Genomic DNA, 18,723 nt, shown 5'->3' on the forward strand with positions numbered 1-18,723 from the left:
TTATCTATATGGCTTCTTTACCCCGATGTAAATTCACGTTTTAGGACACACGAAGCAGCTGTCCATTCACAGCAGCGCCGGGTTTTTAATGCGATAATGCGCATATTCACATTTGCGATTTGCCATGACTTTTGGATCAATGTCCTGTCCGAGTTTGCACCACATTATAGTTATGTGTCCTTGGCGGCATTAAATCACATTTTGACATATGGGCATAACTTTGAGGGCAGGACAAAGTGATTGGCCGATTTCCCGCCTTCCCACCTATTGTGTCCTCTGGCTGCCTCGTTCCTTCCCGCCGTTTTCATGTTGAACTACATGACTCTGCAGAGGTCAGCAGATGGAGCTTTTAAAATTAAAACGAAGGGGGGGAATAGGCAAGGAGAGAGAGGAGACGTGTTCAGTCTCCCTCTTGCATCCTCTGCTGCCTCGTTCCTTTAAGCCCTCGGTTTTCCTCTTCTATGAATTTGTGAAGCTCCACAGATAAAATTTATAGCTTCGCTCGTCTATACTCCATAGCATTGTATATGCAATAATGCGCATGTGTGCATTAATAACTGCACTACAAAAAAATTCAGGAGATAAATGTCTGTTGCTGCTGCAATCTTTACCTAGATTTGAAGCAACACAAATTCAGGTTTATATTCAATGAGGAGCAATCCCATTGTCGTACAGATGGGGGATGGGTGCAACAGGTCTTATCTGTCCAACTGTTTGAGAGCAGAGAGTGGCATCACTCAGGGCAGCTTAGCTGGAAGGCCATGCTTCCCACTTCTTGAAGCTGTAGCAGCAGAGTTGGGATAGAGCCTAGTGGTAAATAAGTTGTTCCAGAAACACCTTCCTTGGTGGTGGTGGCAGTGGCCATTCCCTCTTGGCTTAAACATGTGTTAATCTAATTGGGGATAATGGAAGAGGGATGCTGATGAGGAAAGCCTTCAGAGGGCGGTGTTGTCCCATTCCCTCACCACCACCACCACCACCACCACCACCGAGCTTTGCTGATGGTAACTGCTTTCCTGGATGCATGTTGCTGTGAGCTTACACTTTGGAGTGGCATGTAATGGCTAACACCATACAAATTGCCAGGATGGGCAGTTAAATGGTGAGGTCATGGGTTAAATGAACATGGTTGTTTAGTCTGCATCCATTTGCATTTTAATATTCTCTCTGTGAGTCAAAAAAACCCCAACATTTTGGAGACAGCATGTTTGGACAAATCCGGGCAAATCCGGTCATATTGTCACCCTACCTTCACCCCATATTGAGCAGGGGATTGGACTTGATGGCTTTATATGCCCCTTCCAACTCTAATACCCTGTCACCTCCTCTTGCAGCAGGCAATGAAAGACTCCTCCTGTCTAGCTGAAGAGTTTTGTTACCCACAATGTAACAAGCCTTTTGAAAAATGTAAGGGGAAAAAATAGGCAAACTAGCCCTGATCCACCTTGTAAAACTGTAAGGTAAGCCAACTTCCCCACACACCTGAAAATTCCTTAGAAATTTGTGTTCCTCCGAAAGCAAGAGAAAAGCCCTCTCCCTTTTTCAGGGAAGGACAAAGCTTTTCAGGACTATTCAAAAGAAGCCTATTCACATGAGCTTAGACATGCCTTTTGAAGAATTTTAGATTTTTTAATAGGTTTGGGGAAAGGAAGATGGAAAACTCTCTCTCCAGAGTGGTGGATGGGCAGTTATTAATGTATTATTCCATATACAATGGAGGCTAGCTGAATGCCCCTTGCACCAGCAACAGTATGAATTATTGACTCAACATATGTTCCCTGGTGAATACTTTTTCCAAGGTTACACTCTGATATTGGATTCTTATTCTGAATAAGGTAGGGGGCAAAGACCTCATTATTATTATTATTATTATTATTATTATTATTATTATTATTATTATTATTATTATTTATATAGCACCATCAATGTACGTGGCACAAATGTCTAAGAGAATCAAGTTTGGGGGGATTTCAAGAGCCCTGGATATTTGTATAATGCCTCTAAAAGGATGCATGAGGCAGGGATTGGGGGTTTAGACAAAGTGAAATCCTTGCTGCCTGACAATCCAGTCCATTGCAAAGTAAGGAAGTCCCACTAATACAGCTAGCCTGTTACCCTCAAGTTACTCCAGCTGGGCAAAGAGAGGGTTCTACCTAAATCCCTTATGCCAGCATAATTCCAGGTGTTGCAAGACTCAGGGCCCTGACTTGACAGCAGCGGGTCTGTGCCTTGAGGCCTCAGGCTCCCAAATTGGCACTCCTTCCCGGCATCTGCATGGGAAGGAGCGCCAATGTGGAGTTGCTGCTGCCGCCAGTGCCGGACTAAGCACCGAGGATGGGGGAGGACCAGGGCAGCTGGCTCTCCTCTCTCTGACCTCCCTCTGGCTGCCCCGTCCCTCTTCCCCCCTTTTTGTTTTTTTCTAATCTCTATATGCAAACCTTCGCTTCTACAGATTAAAAAAATAAAAAAATGGGGGAGAGGAGTGGGGCAGCCAGAGGGAGGTCAGAGGGAGGATGGCCGGCTGCCCCATTTCTCCCCCCTCCCCAGTGCTTGGCCCTCATTCCTCCCACCTCCCTGGTGCTCGGCCCAGCAGCAGCAGCGGCCTTCCAGCTGCCCCATTCCTCTCCTCCCCCATTTATTTATTTATTTATTTATTTATTTATTTGCAGGGACCTGTGGCCCCTGACTTGGAGTTCCCAGTCCGCTCCCTTCTCTATTCAGCCCAGCCAGTGGTGACCAATCAGTCACCTCCACAACCAAAAAAGTCGAGGTGAGTGCCTGACATTTTTTCATTGGAGTTTCCAGGGTTTGCCCCCAGAGGGCTTCACAATGTCAGCTGCATCATGCAGATAACCTGCCACCACTCCAAATCCACCCCGGTGCAACCCCTTCATCAAGATAAGTCCTCAAACGTTGGGCATCTAAGGAGCACACTTCATTAATTTACTTAACAGCGGGGCCTCCCCTCCCATGCCATCTCACTGGGGCCAGCCTGCCCTGACCAGGCGGGAGCCACTATATGACCTGGCTTCCAAGGCCACCCGTCTCATGAAACGGGCTGAATCGCCCACCTCAGGAGTGCATTGCCCGCTCCCCCCAGCCCACAAGAAGACCTGCTGCTGCTGCCTCGCTCCCAGCAACAGAGGCTCTTTGGAGCAGCCGTCTTCCTTCTGGCTGTGGGGAGGTAATGAGTGGGGTACCGCAGGGCCAGGGCCAGATTATTTTACGGCCAGGCAAGACGAGCTACTTGCACACACATGGATTGAAGTGGGGAACAACAATAAGCATAAAACACATAAAATACTGATTAAAAACATGGTATACACTGTTTAAAAACATCCTAAAAGCATCCTAAAACATACTAAAATATCCTAAAATTCTACTGGATAGGCATAAAAAGTACAAAACTTGAAACTGCTAAATTTATTTTAAATTGCAAAAAAAAGTAATAAGTACTAATCAATTTTTGATTATCTTTCAGAAATCCAACGGGGGGGGGGGGCCCACCCACCATCTCACGCGGTATCTAAAGGTGCCCAGAGGGGTGCAAATGGAGGTGAAGAAGCACCACTTAGCCCCCTCCATGCCTGCACGTGGACGTCCATGCATGCGCCCTGATCACACACAGTACAAGATTTTACAGGGGTCCAGAGCAGGGGCGTAAACTACGGGGGGGGGGGGCTCAAGCCCCCACCAGGATTTCAGAGAGGGGGCAATGCCCAACCGAGTAACATCAGTAAGCTAACAAGCCTGACTGACAGATTCCTTAGTCAGTCTCCACTTGTCTGTTTTCTTATGTGTTTGGGATTCAATCTAAATTACCTCCAGGGATGCCTTAAAACTCAGTGTATCTGAGTAAAAGAGGTTAAGGATATCCCTCCTCCACTGTAATTCCTAAATGGGCAACCTTTTGTCCTACAAGGTCTGGGGGAGTAGAAGGGAATGAATCTGGGGAAGGCTGAACCTGACACAAAGGGAGAGTGGCTTTTGTCTTGCAGAAAGAGATCTGCGTGGCAGTAAAGAGGAGGCAGAGTTTGCTTGGAGTTGGGTTGCTGTAGGCCTTGTTGTCTGTATATGCAGCAGGTTCTTATGAGGCACACTGCTGGTTTATGCATAGATAAGAGGGGGAGGGGTCAGGGGGAATCTTCTGGGGGAAATCTTTATGTAGCAATCATACAGGGAGAAGAATTGCCTGCAGGAGGGGGAAAACAGAGCTGTTGTTGAACTCCACCCACCAATGAAGCCTAGGCCCCAGAAGCAGCATTTCCTTCCTGCTAGAAGAAAAATTGGAAGAGTTTTTCTGGTGCTCCTGAAACACCATCACTCTGGGTAAGTAAAGGAGTGGGAGAGTGAATCATGGGTTGGTTGGGCAGCTGGGGTGGTAGTAATTCTAATATTCTTGCAAAAAAGAAGGGGGAATTCTGTTTAAGGAAACAAACATTGCCATCCCCTATCTTCATTTTATATTTAGCCATGTGGAAGAAGTGTGTGTGTGTGTGTGTATTTACCCAGAAATGACAAAGCTGATCAAAATCGCCCTTACAATACCGGTTTCATCATGTTCATCAGAAAGGTCATTCTCATGCCTTCGTAGAATAAAGACCTTTCTGCGGTCAAGCATGGGGCAAGCCAGGCTCAATCATATGGGTGTTCTACATGGAAATAAAGAGATCAGTTTGGAGATGGATCTGAATATTATAGCTAATGAGTTCATCCAGGCAGCACCAATTAGAAGAAATACATTCAGTGTGGAAGAATCCTAGAAGTGCATATCCTGAATGTATTTCTTCTGCTTGATGCTTTGTTTAGTTATCTACCCTTCAGTGCTCCCTCTAGTTAGTTATAATAAATTTATTTAAATCCATAAAAAGAGTTTTTTTATTTTTATCTTGGGCTTCAACTTGGATGGTATATTGTATGGGCCTTTGGATGGTGGGGTGTTGTTGTTTATTCGTTCAGTCACTTCCGACGCTTCGTGACTTCATGGACCAGTCCACGCCAGAGTTTTCTGTCGGCCATCGCCACCCCCAGCTCCCTCAAGGTTGAGTCTGTCACCTCCAGAATATCGTCCATCCATCTTGCCCTTGGTCGGGGATGGTGGGTAGTGTACTATAATTATAATTAAAATGTAATACTTTTGTTGAGTACTTGTAATTTTAACATGGCTTTAAACACTCTAGGATCCATTGATGAAGGATGGTTTCCAGAAATTTTAATAGAAATATATGTATACATAAATGCAAACAAATAAGCATAGCCCCCCTTTCCCAAATTTCGACCCATGTCCCCACCCCCGGGGGAAATTGAGAAGTCTATGCCCCTGGTCCAGAGTACAGCATCTTCTACTTGTATTACTCCTGTGTTTTTCCCACCTCTCCTGTCATTTTTTTCTCTCCAAGAAAAACCATTAAGGGAAAAAGATGGAATAGGTGTGCCAAGCCTTTTGATTCATAGCTCTCAAAGCCCTCTTCCTGGAAGCACACCTAGGTGACAATCTTATACTTAGTTACCTGGGAGTAAGCGCCATTGAACGCATGGGGCTTACTTCTAGCAGATATGTGTACGATCGCCCTTACTTACTGGTATGGATCATTTGCATACTCTTGCTCCTTTCAGAGGGCACATTAAGCTGCTCTTGGTGAGGCAAAGCGGCTGAAACACAGCTGCCTCCCTCCTCCCATTACTAAGCCAGCCAATATGCCTGGAAGGGAAAGGAAGGGGCATTTGTTGGATGGGGTTACACTCCCCCTGAAGACGCAGGTCCGCAGCTTGGGTGTACTTCTGGATTCAGCCCTGAGCCTGGATACCCAGGTTTCAGCGGTGGCCAGGAGTTCATTTGCACAGTTAAAGCTAGTGCGCCAGCTGCGCCCGTTCCTAGAGATGTCGGACCTGGCCACGGTGACACATGCCTTAGTTACATCCCGATTGGATTACTGTAACGCGCTCTACGTGGGGCTGCCTTTGAAGAGTGTTTGGAAACTCCAGCTGGTTCAAAGAGCTGCAGCCAGATTGTTGACCGGGGCTGGTTACAGGGAGCAGACAACTCCCCTGTTAAAACAGCTCCACTGGCTTCCAGTCTGTTTCCGGGCACAATTCAAAGTGCTGGTTATGACCTATAAAGCTCTATATGGTTCGGGTCCAGGTTATTTGAAAGAACGTATTCTCCCTTATGAGCCTGCCCGTGCTTTGAGATCTTCTGGAGAGGCCCTTCTTTTAGTCCCACCTTCTTCACAGGCACGCTTGGTGGGAACATGGCAGAGGGCCTTCTCGTTGGCTGCTCCGGTGCTCTGGAACTCTCTTCCTGGGGAAGCTAGGCTGGCTCCCTCCTTGATGGGCTTTCGGAAGCAGGCTAAAACATTTTTGTTCAAGCAGGCCTTTGGAGAATAATCCAGCCCTCCATCTACGTTAATGTTTTATAATTTTGTTGTGTATTTTTTAATTGTTTATGGTTTTGTTTCCCTCCCCCCCCCATGTATATTTTAAACTTTGTAAGGCCACCTTGAGGCCCAGCATTGGGCAAAAGGCGGGATACAAATAAATATAATACTAATAATAATAATAATAATTTGTTGACCCTATCATGTTGTCACAGCTCAAGGCCTGATGACTCAGGACTGAGGATTCATGAAGACTCTGGTACATTTAGGCAGCTGACAATGCCCCAAAGCAGGTGAACTTTTAGTTCTTTCGTTTTTCAATGAACATTTCCAACACTTTTTTGGTGTCAGGAACTGTGGTCACGAAAAGCCCCCAGAAGACCAAAAAGCAGGAAGAAAGTAAAGCCTCTGAAATCCCATGAATATTTAGGGCTGAAACTGATTTGCCCTAAGAAAAACCACAAGTGTTCCATTGCATTTTGTAAATACTAAAAATTGTATTGTGTGCTTTAAAAAAATCTTAGTTTGCTTTTATTTTTAAAATAATGTTGATGTTTTTATACTTTTTTGCCAATTTTGGAAGAACAACTGATAAATTTTATACATGAATAGCAAGCCATTTGAGCTAAGTTACTATTACTGAACAACAGGACTGTAATTAGCCCAGGCACACAAGAAGAGCCCTGCTAGATGAGACCAAAGGTTCATTTGTCCAACATTCCATCCACAAAGTGGTCAACGAGCTGCCCATGAGAAACTCACAAGCAGGACATGAGTGCAACTGTCCCCGCCCTGCCCATGGTCCTGAGCAACTGATGTACATAAGCATTTGATACACTTAGCCATCAGGACTAGCAGCCATTGATAACCTTCCCCTCCTTCTAACCCCCTTTAAAGCCATCTAAATTGGTGGCCATCACTACATGTTGTTGTAAGATATTTGACTATGTGCTTTCTTTTAACTGTCCTGAATCCAACTAGGTAGGGAAAAATAATTTTCCACTGTTTATTTGTTTTGCTTGTGGAGTGGGAGGAGAAGGGAATAATTACCATGGAAAACCTAATCCAGTCTGAGCAGGCATCTGTGTGGCTCAGGGCACAGGGAGGCACCTGGCAGAACAAGCACAGAGCAAGCACAGGTAACACATCCAAGACGGCCCTATTCCACACCTGAAAATAGCTCAAAAGTTGATAAATCACCTCTCAAGCCCTGAGCAATCAAATGCAGATGATTATCTTTCACTGAATGATTGAGAGGGAAATCTAGAAATGTCCTCATTACTCTTCCTCTTTTTTATCTTCATGACATGTTTGTGATATTCAGCTGGAAAGACCTCTTTAATAACCACTGATTAGATTCATGGACAAAACCCAGAGGGGTGACCCATTCACTCAAATAGGAGCTTCTTTGTGGCTTTGCAAGGGACCCACTCTCCCCCATGGGCCAGGTGATCATGCCCAGGGCCCTCCTATTGGGCTTGCCTAACTTTGGGCCACTGTGGCTTAGTGGCAGAGCACACGCATTGCATGAAAAAGGCCCTATGTTCAACCCTCCGCTTCTCCAGGTAGGGCTGAGGAAGACCCTTCTCCTGCCCTGGAGGGAGAGCCACTGCTGCTGCCAGTCAGTGTGGACAGTCCTGGGCTAGGTGGAGCAGTGGTCTGACTCAGTAGCAGGTAGCTTCCTTTCACCTTATGTTCCAGCTCTGTGCCAAGGCAGATCGGAGGGGGCTCTTTCCTCTGGGCTGCTGCAAAATACCTTTTAAATTCATCCTAAAAACATATCTCTTCACACAGGCTTTCCATGGATGGTAATTTATCTGATTTTATATTACACTCTTAAGCTTTTAACATTTTAAATGCATCGTATACTGTATTTTTGTGGTTTTAATTGTGCACTGCCCAGAGAGCCTCAGCTATTAAGCAGTGTAAAGAAGTAATAAATAAATAAATGAAATACACAAAAGGAGTGAGGTTTTGCTCCAGACGTTTCCCTCAGATTCTAGATGAGGAAACTGGACAAGGTGATGGAGGAATGAGCACAGAAGAAAAATGATTGAAGTTGCTCAACAATCCCCTCTACGAGCTCAGTCCTCCCAGGGGAGAGAATATCAGGCTGAGCACCAAACTATGAAGCACATGGTCTTCGGTGTCTATATACTAATGCCCAGACTATGGGAAACAAGGCAAATATGACTTGACAGGTATAGCGGAAACTTGGTGGGATGACATACATGAGTAGAATACAGCAATTGAAGGATATAACTTGTTCAAAAAGGACAGAAGAAATAGAAAGGCGCGACTTCTGCAATGTGCTCTACATAGGGCTACCTTTGTACCTAGTCCGGAAACTTCAACTAGTTCAAAATAGGCAGCCAGGCTGGTCACCGGTACACCTAGGGGTGACAACATTACACCAGTTCTAAAATCTCTACACTGGCTGCCAATTAGTTACCGGGCAAAGTATAAAGTGTTGGTTATCACCTTTAAAGCCCTACATGGTTTGGGTCCAAGCTACCTGCGGCATCACCTTCTCCCGTACAATCCACCCAACACACTGAGGTCATCTGGGGAGAACTTACTTCAGCCAGCCTAAAGTAGGCTGACAGGTATTACCCAGATTACCTTCTCTACTGCTGCTCCCAGACTGTGAAATGGCCTGCCGGAGGAGATTCATCAACTTAACAGTTTTTAGCATTTAAGAAAGCTATAAAGACTGATCTCTTCTGACAGGCCTATCCAGTGGAATTTTAGGATGCTTTTAGGATGTTTTAACAATCTATACTATGTTTTTAATCAGTATTTTATGCATTTTATTCTTACTACTGTTCTCCACCTTGATCAAAATGGAGAGGCGGATAAGAATTATTATTATTATTATTATTATGATGATGATGATGATGATGATGATGATGTGGAATTGCACTATATGTTAAAAATACTTATCCCTGCACAGAAATTCACAAGCATGAGCCTGGTAGCCGCATAGAGAGCATAATGGGCAAGTAACAAAATGAACAAGATAGTAGGAGTGTACTACTCACTACCCAATCAAGGAGAAGACGAGGATGAAACTTTTGAAAAGCAAATTGCCAGTGTTTCAAGGAAGTGCAATGTAGTAGTGATGGGGGACTTCAATTACCCCGATATCTGTTAAGAGATAAATTCTGCGAAAAGTGGCCCCTCCAAGAAATTCCTGACATAGAATACTAGAATTCTATAGAAGGGCCATTGAGTCCAACCCCCTGCTCAATGCAGGAATCTACCTTAAAGCATACCTGACAGGTGCTTGTCCAGCTGCCCCTTGAAGGCCTCTGGTGTGAAAGAGCCCACAACCTCCCTAGGTAATGGGTTCCATTGTCATACTGCTCTAATAGTCAGGAAGTTTTTCCTGATGTCCAGAAGGAATCTGGCTTCCTGTAACTTGAGCCCATTTGTCTGTGTCCTGCATTCTGGGAGGATCGAGAAGAAATCCTGGCCCTCCTCTGTGTGACAACCTCTCAAGTATTTGAAGAGTGCTATCATGTGCCTCAGTCTTCTCTTCTCCAGGCTAAACATGCAGTTGTTTCAGTCTCTCTTCATAGGGCTTTGTTTCCAGACCCTTGATCATCCTGGTTGCCTCCTCTGAACACACTCCAGCTTGTCTGCATCCTTCTTGAAGTGTGGTGCCCAGAACTGGACGTAATATTCAAGATGAGGCCTAACTAGGGCTGAATAGAGGAGGGCCTTCTCTGCTGTGGCACCTCAGCTGTGGAATGAGCTCCCTAAGGAGGTTCACTTGGCACCTACATTATATGCTTTTAGACGCCAGGTGAAGACCTTTTTATTCTCCCAGCATTTTAACAGTCTATAAATAAATTTTAACTTGGTGTTTTAAATTTGTAATTTTGCATTGCTACTGTTTTTATCTGGTTGAGCTTTTATATTGTATTTTATGTTATGGTTTTATACTGTTGTTTTATACTTTGAATGTTTTGAAGTTTTGTGAACCGCCCAGAGAGCTCCGGCTATTGGGCAGTATAGAAATGTAATAAACAAATAAATAAACAAACAAACCAACAAACCAGTACCTGGCCCGTTGAAGAGCCCTGAGCCCTGCGGTACCCCACTTGTTACCTCCCCCCAGTTTGAGAAGATACCATTAATAAGCACTCTTTGAGTCCGATTCTGTAGCCAACTGTGAATCCACCTAATAGTTGTTCCATCTAGCCCACTTTTAACGAGTTTGCTAATCAGAATATCATGGGGCACTTTTCTGCACCTTTTCTAGCTCTACAATATTTATTTTTTGGTGCAGTGGCCAGAACTGAATACAGGAAACCAAGTGTGCATAAGGGATTTGCATAAGGGGATATGACCTTGGCAGTTTTCTTTTCAATTCCTTTCCTAACTATACCTAACATGGAATTTTCCTTTTTCACAACAGCTGCATGCTGGGTTGACATTTTCATTGAGCTGCCAACACAAGCCATGGTGTGTCACCAACTAATTCAGATCCTGTCAGTTTGTTCTTTAAATTGAGAGAGACTTACTTCTGAGTAAACAGAAGTAATACCTCAGTAGTAAGCATAGGGTTGCAGAGCACTTCTTTCCAGTTTGCTGTTTTAGACTTTAAAAGAAAAGCTTCTGAGTGACCACACTATTTAAAGTCAGTTCTGTATGTGTTAACTCAGAAGTAAGTATCTCTCTGTTCAATGGGGTTTACTCAAAGGTAGGCATGCATCAGATTTTAGTATGACTTAGATGTAAATACAGTTGAAATAAATGGGTTTTACTCTTGAGTAAGGGACCCACCGGATCTCTATTTTATGAACTGGAAATGCACAACTTCACATGATCAAAGTAAAGGAAAATTGAACCTTTACATATGCAAACAGATGGACTTTCACATTGGTGGACTATCAGGAAAAGGGTTTAAGGGGGGGAATTTAAAAAATCCTAAAAAAATCAAGGGATGAACGAATCTGATTTCAACTTGGCATGCTGAAAGCTCTACTTAAGAGCTCTGAAGGTCCCACATTTCATCTCTATCTTTAAAAACGAGGGAGCTGTGGGCAAGGAGGGTGGGTTTTAAGCAGTAAAAAGTCCATTCATTCCAACATTCCACACAGAGTGCTGGAGGAAGAGAACCTCCCAGCCCTCCCCTTTCATCAGCAAGACTCAGGGCCTTGCTAGACCTGCCGGATAAGCCGGCAGGGAGGAGGGGCGACGGCGCGCTAGAGGTAGCGCGCGCTGTCGCCGGCTTCCAGGCGCACGACACAACGGGGCAACGGGAAGCCCCGTAGCGTCGTCATTTTTTTTTTTTTGCTTAAATGGACCATGTGCGCCAGGGAGCCACCGGAGAAGGTAGGTGCTTTTTAAAAAAACAATAAAGCCCCCCCGCCCCTGATTCCCCCCCCAATGCCCAATGACCCCCCTCGCTTGCCCGTCCTCCCCCCATCCCCGATGTCCTGTCCCCGGCTTTCCATCCCTCGCCCCCAATGGCCACTCTCTTTCCCTCGCCCCCATCCCCGATGCCCGGCCTTCTCCCCCCTTCTCTCCTGGCGGGTCCAGCCTTCCCCCCGCCCCCCTCTCCCCCCCGGATCCCCCCCAGCCTGATGGGCACAGCGCTCGTATAAGCACTGTGCCCAGTCCGTGGCTTTTCCCGGCTACTCACGAGTAAGCGAGCAGCCGCAAAAAGCCACGGACCCTGCTAGACGTTTCGCAGCCCCAGCGTGAAAAAGCCGGGCCATAAGCGAATTTGCTTATGCCGGCTTAAGGCAGGTTTCAGCGCGGCCTGACCCCGGATTCCCCTGTGCATCAACTGGATGCACAGGAGGGAAACCGAGCCTCACACCGTGCTAACACCTGGTCTAGCAAGGCCCTCAGTTCAAAGCACAAGCCTCCAAGGGGGCAGCACTACACAGAGGCTTCAGGGTGCATTAAAGTTGCTCAGGGAAAATAATCCACACTTTCCCTGCTCCAAAAAGGAATGAAAAATGGAGGGGAAGAAGCAAAATGACAGGGATGACATCATGTGAGTACCTGGCTGCAAAACTGCATACAAGGCATGGCGAGTGTGCGATAAATCACTGGTGTGATGGAACTTTTCTACTTTTTTATGTTTCAGAAACCCATCACACCATGTCTCTGAGGGTTCTTTAACACCCACAGAAAAAACATATTGCAAGAGACCTTGTAGCTTCTGGACAGTAGTGTAAGAACACAGTGGTGGTCACCAATTGCTATCCCAGGAATTTGACAACATATGATAAGGTCTAAGAAGTCCAAGGGTTTTTATTGTTGAGTGTTTTAAATTATGAGTGGTTTGTATATGAATAGTTTTGGTATGTCAGTGATTTTTTATATTTATTTATTTATTTATTTATTGCACTTATATACCGCTCCCATAACCAGGACTCTCTGGGCAGTTTACAGAAATTCTAAAATAAAGATTAAAATGAGTATACAAAATTTAAAATCCTAAAACAGAACATACACACATAAAGCATTAAAAAAACGTTAAAAAACTAAACATGTGGGTGATTAAGATGTGCCACCATATGCCTGGGCAAAGAGGAAAGTCTTAACCTGGCGCCGGAAAGAAAGCAGCGTTGGCGCCAGGCAAGCCTCGTCAGGGAGATCATTCCATAGTCTGGGGGCCAACACCGAAAAGGCCCTGTCCCTCGTTGCCACACTCCGACCCTCTCTCGGAGTAGGCACCCGGAGGAGGACCTTAGATGTTAAACGTAGTGACCTGGTATAGTCACGTCAGGAGAGGCGTTCCGTAGGGTATTGTGGTCCCAAGCCGTGGAAGGCTTTATAGGTCAAAAACAGCACCTTGAATTGGGCTCGGAAACATACAGGCAGCCAGTACAAGCGGACCAGAGGAGGTGTTATATGGTCGAACCTTCTGGATTATTGGATGTTATATCATACATATAAGGGCTTAATCTTATGTAAACTACCCAGAAAGTCTTGGGTATTGGGCAGTATAGAAGTGTAGTAATAATACTAATAAATAACCTACAGACATGGCCTGCAGAACCGCTGTACATAGGAACCTAGGAAGCTGCCTTCTGCTGAGTCAGACCATGAGCCCATCTAGCCTAGTATTGTCAATACTGACGAGGATTCTGCAGGATTTCAGAAATATTAAGGCTTCATCCCACGTACCTGTTTCCCTCAAATTATCACCTACAGCCTAAAGGTGTTGTTGTTGTTGTTGTTAGCTAAATCACACCCCGGGCAGCAGCAGTCCTAACATCCTTTGAATACCAGGAAATGGGTTTAAAGGGGTGGGGGAATGTAAAAAAACCCATACAAAAATCAATGGGTGACCCAATCTGATTCAAATTTGGTATGCTGAAAGCTCTCCTTAATATCTATTACTGTGCCAATTTTGATGTCTTTATCTTTAAAACTTATGCAGATGTAAGCATTTGTTTAATTTGTACTTTAAACATATCAAATCCTCCTCCTGCGCCCCCAGTGGCCGCTCGGAAAACAACAAATGATTTGCTCCTAAACAGGTAGCAAAATAGGTTGATTCTTTTGGCTTTATAGCACAATTAAAGCAGGATGCATGGGAGTACTACACAGTCAAAGCAGATTATAAACTGGAAAAGGTCAGAGTCCTTTGCACACAATTCACAGTGATTGCACAGTATAACCCTGGTGTGATGAAGCTCTTATTGGGCAAGAAGCTTTAATCCTTAATGGCAATGTGCCTAAATAAAAAAAATTAAATGGTATTTTGCTTGTAACTACTTTGTATCTTGGTGTGTTTTGAGCCCTTATATCATGAAATGTAGAAACTGCTTGAGATTTTGATGTTAGGAGTCTGTTGTATTGCACTCTCTCAGAGCATGCAGAGTCACAGAGACAGAGGTCACTGGCAGCAGGCAGATGTTCACGAAGCAAAGGAATACTCAGACACAGTAGCATTTTGAACTACTAATCTAAGTTTACAAGTATTTACATAGAGCATAACATAACATAGTTTAGGAACTTTACACAATAACTCCTCACGCAAACTCTCCACACTCCTCAATCACATGTCACATATTAATAGCCTTGTGAGCCAATCATAATGTCCATATGAGATATGAACACCGGATTGCATCACCAGGATGGTGTTGCTAAGCCTCAAGAAAAACATGGGCAAATAGCCTTGGTCAGAGAGCCATCCAACTGCACATCTTGGCTGCTCCCAAAAACCTTGAGATGGCTATCTCAGAGGTTGTTACTTTGTTCAATAGTCTCAGAAAAAACTTCTGATGAACACTTTTAAAACATAAACCTGACACCCCTCCTTTTTTCTGTAACTTGAACACATTTACTCAGCTTGATCTACTATTCCAATCTGTTTAATTAGCTTTTCATGCTTTTGCACACTTAGGGGTTTTGTCAGTACATCAGCAACATCTATTTCTGTGGCACAGTAAATTATATCAATTAACCCTTCTTGCATAACTTGTCTCACATTACAGTACCGGATGTCCACATGTTTGCTCCTTGTGTGCACCCTTTCAGACTTTGCCATATGGATACAAGTCTGGTTGTCTTCATGCTGTTCATGCTGTTTGGGCATTAGGAAAGCATGGTTCCTGCCACATGGATTAAAAATGATTGTGAAAGTTTTCTCTTTCCGGATAATTGTACGGAGAAAAATGTAGTTTTCCCAGGTCAGTAGTGGGTACAGGAAAGCTCTTTGCTGCTAACCCCTCCCCCCAGGGCATTTTTGCTTTGAAGGGACACTGGTTGGGTTGCCCCTTGGAGGGTTTTGGCCACAACTGGTTTCAAGAACTAAGATTCAAGAACACCCTTGGAGAAAGGCCTGCACTGCTCTGCTCTCCCACGTAGGGATATGTGAGAAGGTGGCTTCAGTTCAGTTTTTATGAGAATTTACCCACACACACACACCTCCCAAATTGCCATGCTCTTCCTATTCAGGACAGAAAAATCTTGATTTATTTTTTTTTAAAAGAAAAACCGAATGTGTGTGAAACCCAAACAGACAGCTTCATCCATCCAGGCCGAAGGCCTTGCATGCTTTGCTTGTAAAAGTCTGCATTTGAATCTCTCAGTATCTAACCATGAATTAGCATTGCCACCTATTGGATTTTGCTGTTGCAGTTGGCTGATAATTTTGTTTCAATTCGTTAATCCAAACAAATCCAAAGCAGCGACTGGGACTCCATAGGGCTCCCTTCCCCTCTTGCAGACACAGAACTTAACTGTCACCTCCGTTCATGCCAGTGAGCCCGCCTTCCTAACAAAGATCATTGTTTTGGCCTGTTGTAGATCTACGTCTTTAAAGATGGTGGCTCTCCTGGAGGATGGGTGGCTTGCTGGCACAAGAAAAAGGGTCAGGTAAGTCCCAAGGCAGGGCAGGTGGCAGTGGCTTGCCTTTGGGCTGAGGTGGCCCAATCCGGTCCCAACTCCCCTAATTCTTTATATGTCTGCATGTTCAGGTGGCAAAAGAATTGTGGAAGTTAGCCAGTTCTAGCTCCACTAGTCCCAAAACAGAATTTGTGCAAGGACAAGATTCCAAAAAATTCTAAGAACCTGAGTAGCATCCAATGGAATCCCATATAGACATGTTCTGTCCCTAAGAGTTTCCATATGAGCAACATTGATGGCAAGAGATGCTTAGCTGTGATTTAAATCGAAATGCTTCTCATTGTCAGGCCTACCCTTTCAATGGGAGATTCTTCTGGGTGAAATGGATTCAAATAATTTGGATTGATTGTGGTGTCTCTTGTTTCCAGAACCCTTGCCGTGCTATTCCTGGTCTAGGTGTGGTTTGGCAGAATTAGTCTGAGGATCTCCAATTTGCACTTGTTTAACTACAGCTGCATCCCCACTGCTATTTGTTTATCTCACATTTATTACCCACCTCCAAATTCAACTTAAGCACTCAAGGGCTTTTTCTAGTAGCACTAATGGAGGAGAATAGATGCATTATGTGTGAATAATGTATTATGATGATACAATTTGGGTCTCTTAGCTCTAACCACAACCAGTCCTGCCTTACATTATTTATAATTTACACACACCTTCTTAACATTTCTATGTAAATATTTAATGCCCAAACCAAATTAACTCTTTGTTTCTAGCTTTTCTGAATCCCAAAAATAACACTCGTAAGCAAGGAGGAGGAGGAAGGCTGGGATGGTGCTTGCTAGGAAAATTATGACCATTGTTGTTTTTGGTGTAGTGAAGCAGGGGTGGGTGGGAGGTGGGAGGCTGCATTGTCTACTCAGTGTTTCAAAGCTAGTGCACTGAACCCCACAGGCTCACATAATCTCTGCCTTCCAAACAAACTTACACATTTATTCAAACAATGCCTTTCCACTGAGCTCTCTCAGGCTGGGGTTGTGGTGGTGGGGGGTGGCTCTTTCCTTAGTTCAGAAGTGGCAAGTGTGGACCTCAGCCACTTCCTGGTTCTTTCCAGGAAACAGAACCCACTCATGCTGAATCAAGCAGTTCTTTCAAATTGTTACACTTAAACATGTGGACTTGATTGCCTTTGCTCCTTTAACCTTTAACCTATTGGATCACTAGAAACCAGGCTCTTGAAAACTGTGTTTTTAAAGAAACTAAACTAGGGTGACCATATGACCAGATTTGCCCAGACTTGTCCGGGTTTTGGGAGGCAAATCTGGGAGGGGAGAGGGGAAATCCGGATTTTTTCCAATCTTCCCCAGCCAGCTCTAATGGAAATTAACAAAAATGCTTATAATTCCATCATTTTTAAAGATAAAGACATGAAACTTGGCATGATGGTAGCTCTTAGGTAGGGCTTTAGTCATACCAAATTAGAAACAGATCTTTTCATCCATTGATATTTTAGGAATTTTTTAAAAATGAAGGTTTTAAAATTATTATTTTTTAAATTGTCATTTTTAAAGATAAAGAGATGAAATTTCACACCATGATAGGTTTTAGGTAGAGCTTTAGCCACACCAAATTTGAAACAGATCCATTCATCCATTGATTTTTTTTAGGATTTTTTTAAAAATAGGTTTTAAAATTATTACTTTTAAAACCATCATTTTTAAAGATAAAGAACTGAAAGTTGGCACCATGATAGCTTTTAGGTAGAGCTTTAGCCATGCCAAATTTGAAACAGATCTGTTCATCCATTGATTTTTAGGATTTTTTTTAAAATTTGAGGATTTAAAATTATTTTTTAAAAAATATATATTTTAAAGATAAAGAGATGAAACTTGGCACCATGATTGCTCTTAACAAGGAATTTAGCTATGCCAAGTTTGAAACAGATCTGTTTATCCATTGAGTTTTAGGATTTTTTTAAAGTTTGAGGTTTTAATTTTTTTAAAAATGACATTTTTAAAGATAAAGGGCTGAAAGTTGGCACTATGATAGCTCTTAAGGAGAGATTTAGCCATGCCAAGTTTGAATCATCTGTTCATCCAGTGTTTTTTTAGGATTTTTTAAATAGTTCAAAGTTTTAAAATTATTGTGTTTTAAAACTGCTGGAGCCATATCCTTCAAACTGAGGTTGTCAAACCTCCTCTTTGGGGTGTTGCACACAGAGCAGTTTCAGCCCTTGGCATTAAGGGGATCTCCAGTCTTTAGGTAAGAAGTCCTGGGCAAGCAGGGCACCTTTCCTGATGCAGATTTGGTGTGCAGTCGGGTACCTGGAGCTCAGCAGAGGCAAGGCATCCACAAATCAAAATGTGGGAAAGGAGAGGTCAGTCAAAGCAGCCCACAGGGCAAAACAGAATGGGCCAGAGGCCTTTTCCTCAAATTTCCTCATCATGGGCGATGAAGGGTCATCTTTAGAGGATAACTCTCATGACCAACAGTAAGATGCCAGTTGAGAGAGAAGCTCTCTTCTTTGCGGATGCCCTGTTGCTGCAAATGTTGGAACCTGGCATATCATTGCTTTGCTTTGCTACCACTTCCCTTCTACTTCACTTTGTACACTTGTGAGCTAGGCTCTGACTGCACTGCTGGGATGCAATGCAGAACATTTGAAGTGCATACCAGAGAAAAATAGATAGATTTGCAGCTTTGGCTGGCTGGCATATCTCTTAGAGACAGAGTTAGACTGAAGCCACAACTCAAAAATGGCTGTAGCTGAGCCCTGAGAGGCTGCTGTACCACACACAGCCTTTTTAAGAGTGTCTCAGAGTCCAGTTTTGGTGCAGGCAGAGGCGGCTGGCGGTGGAGTTATTTTTAAAAAACAAGAGTCACCGGATGCAACCAAGCTATAAGCTGTTGCCCTACCCCCAGCCACAGGGTACAAGTGCACAGCCTGGCTGGGCCGTTGGGAGACTTTGGCAGAGAGAGAGGAGGGTGGGAGATTATTTGAGGCTGGAAATGTTGGCAGGCTGGC

Source organism: Elgaria multicarinata, chromosome 13 (assembly GCF_023053635.1).
Source record: "Elgaria multicarinata webbii isolate HBS135686 ecotype San Diego chromosome 13, rElgMul1.1.pri, whole genome shotgun sequence".
Taxonomy (NCBI): Eukaryota; Metazoa; Chordata; class Lepidosauria; order Squamata; family Anguidae; genus Elgaria; species Elgaria multicarinata.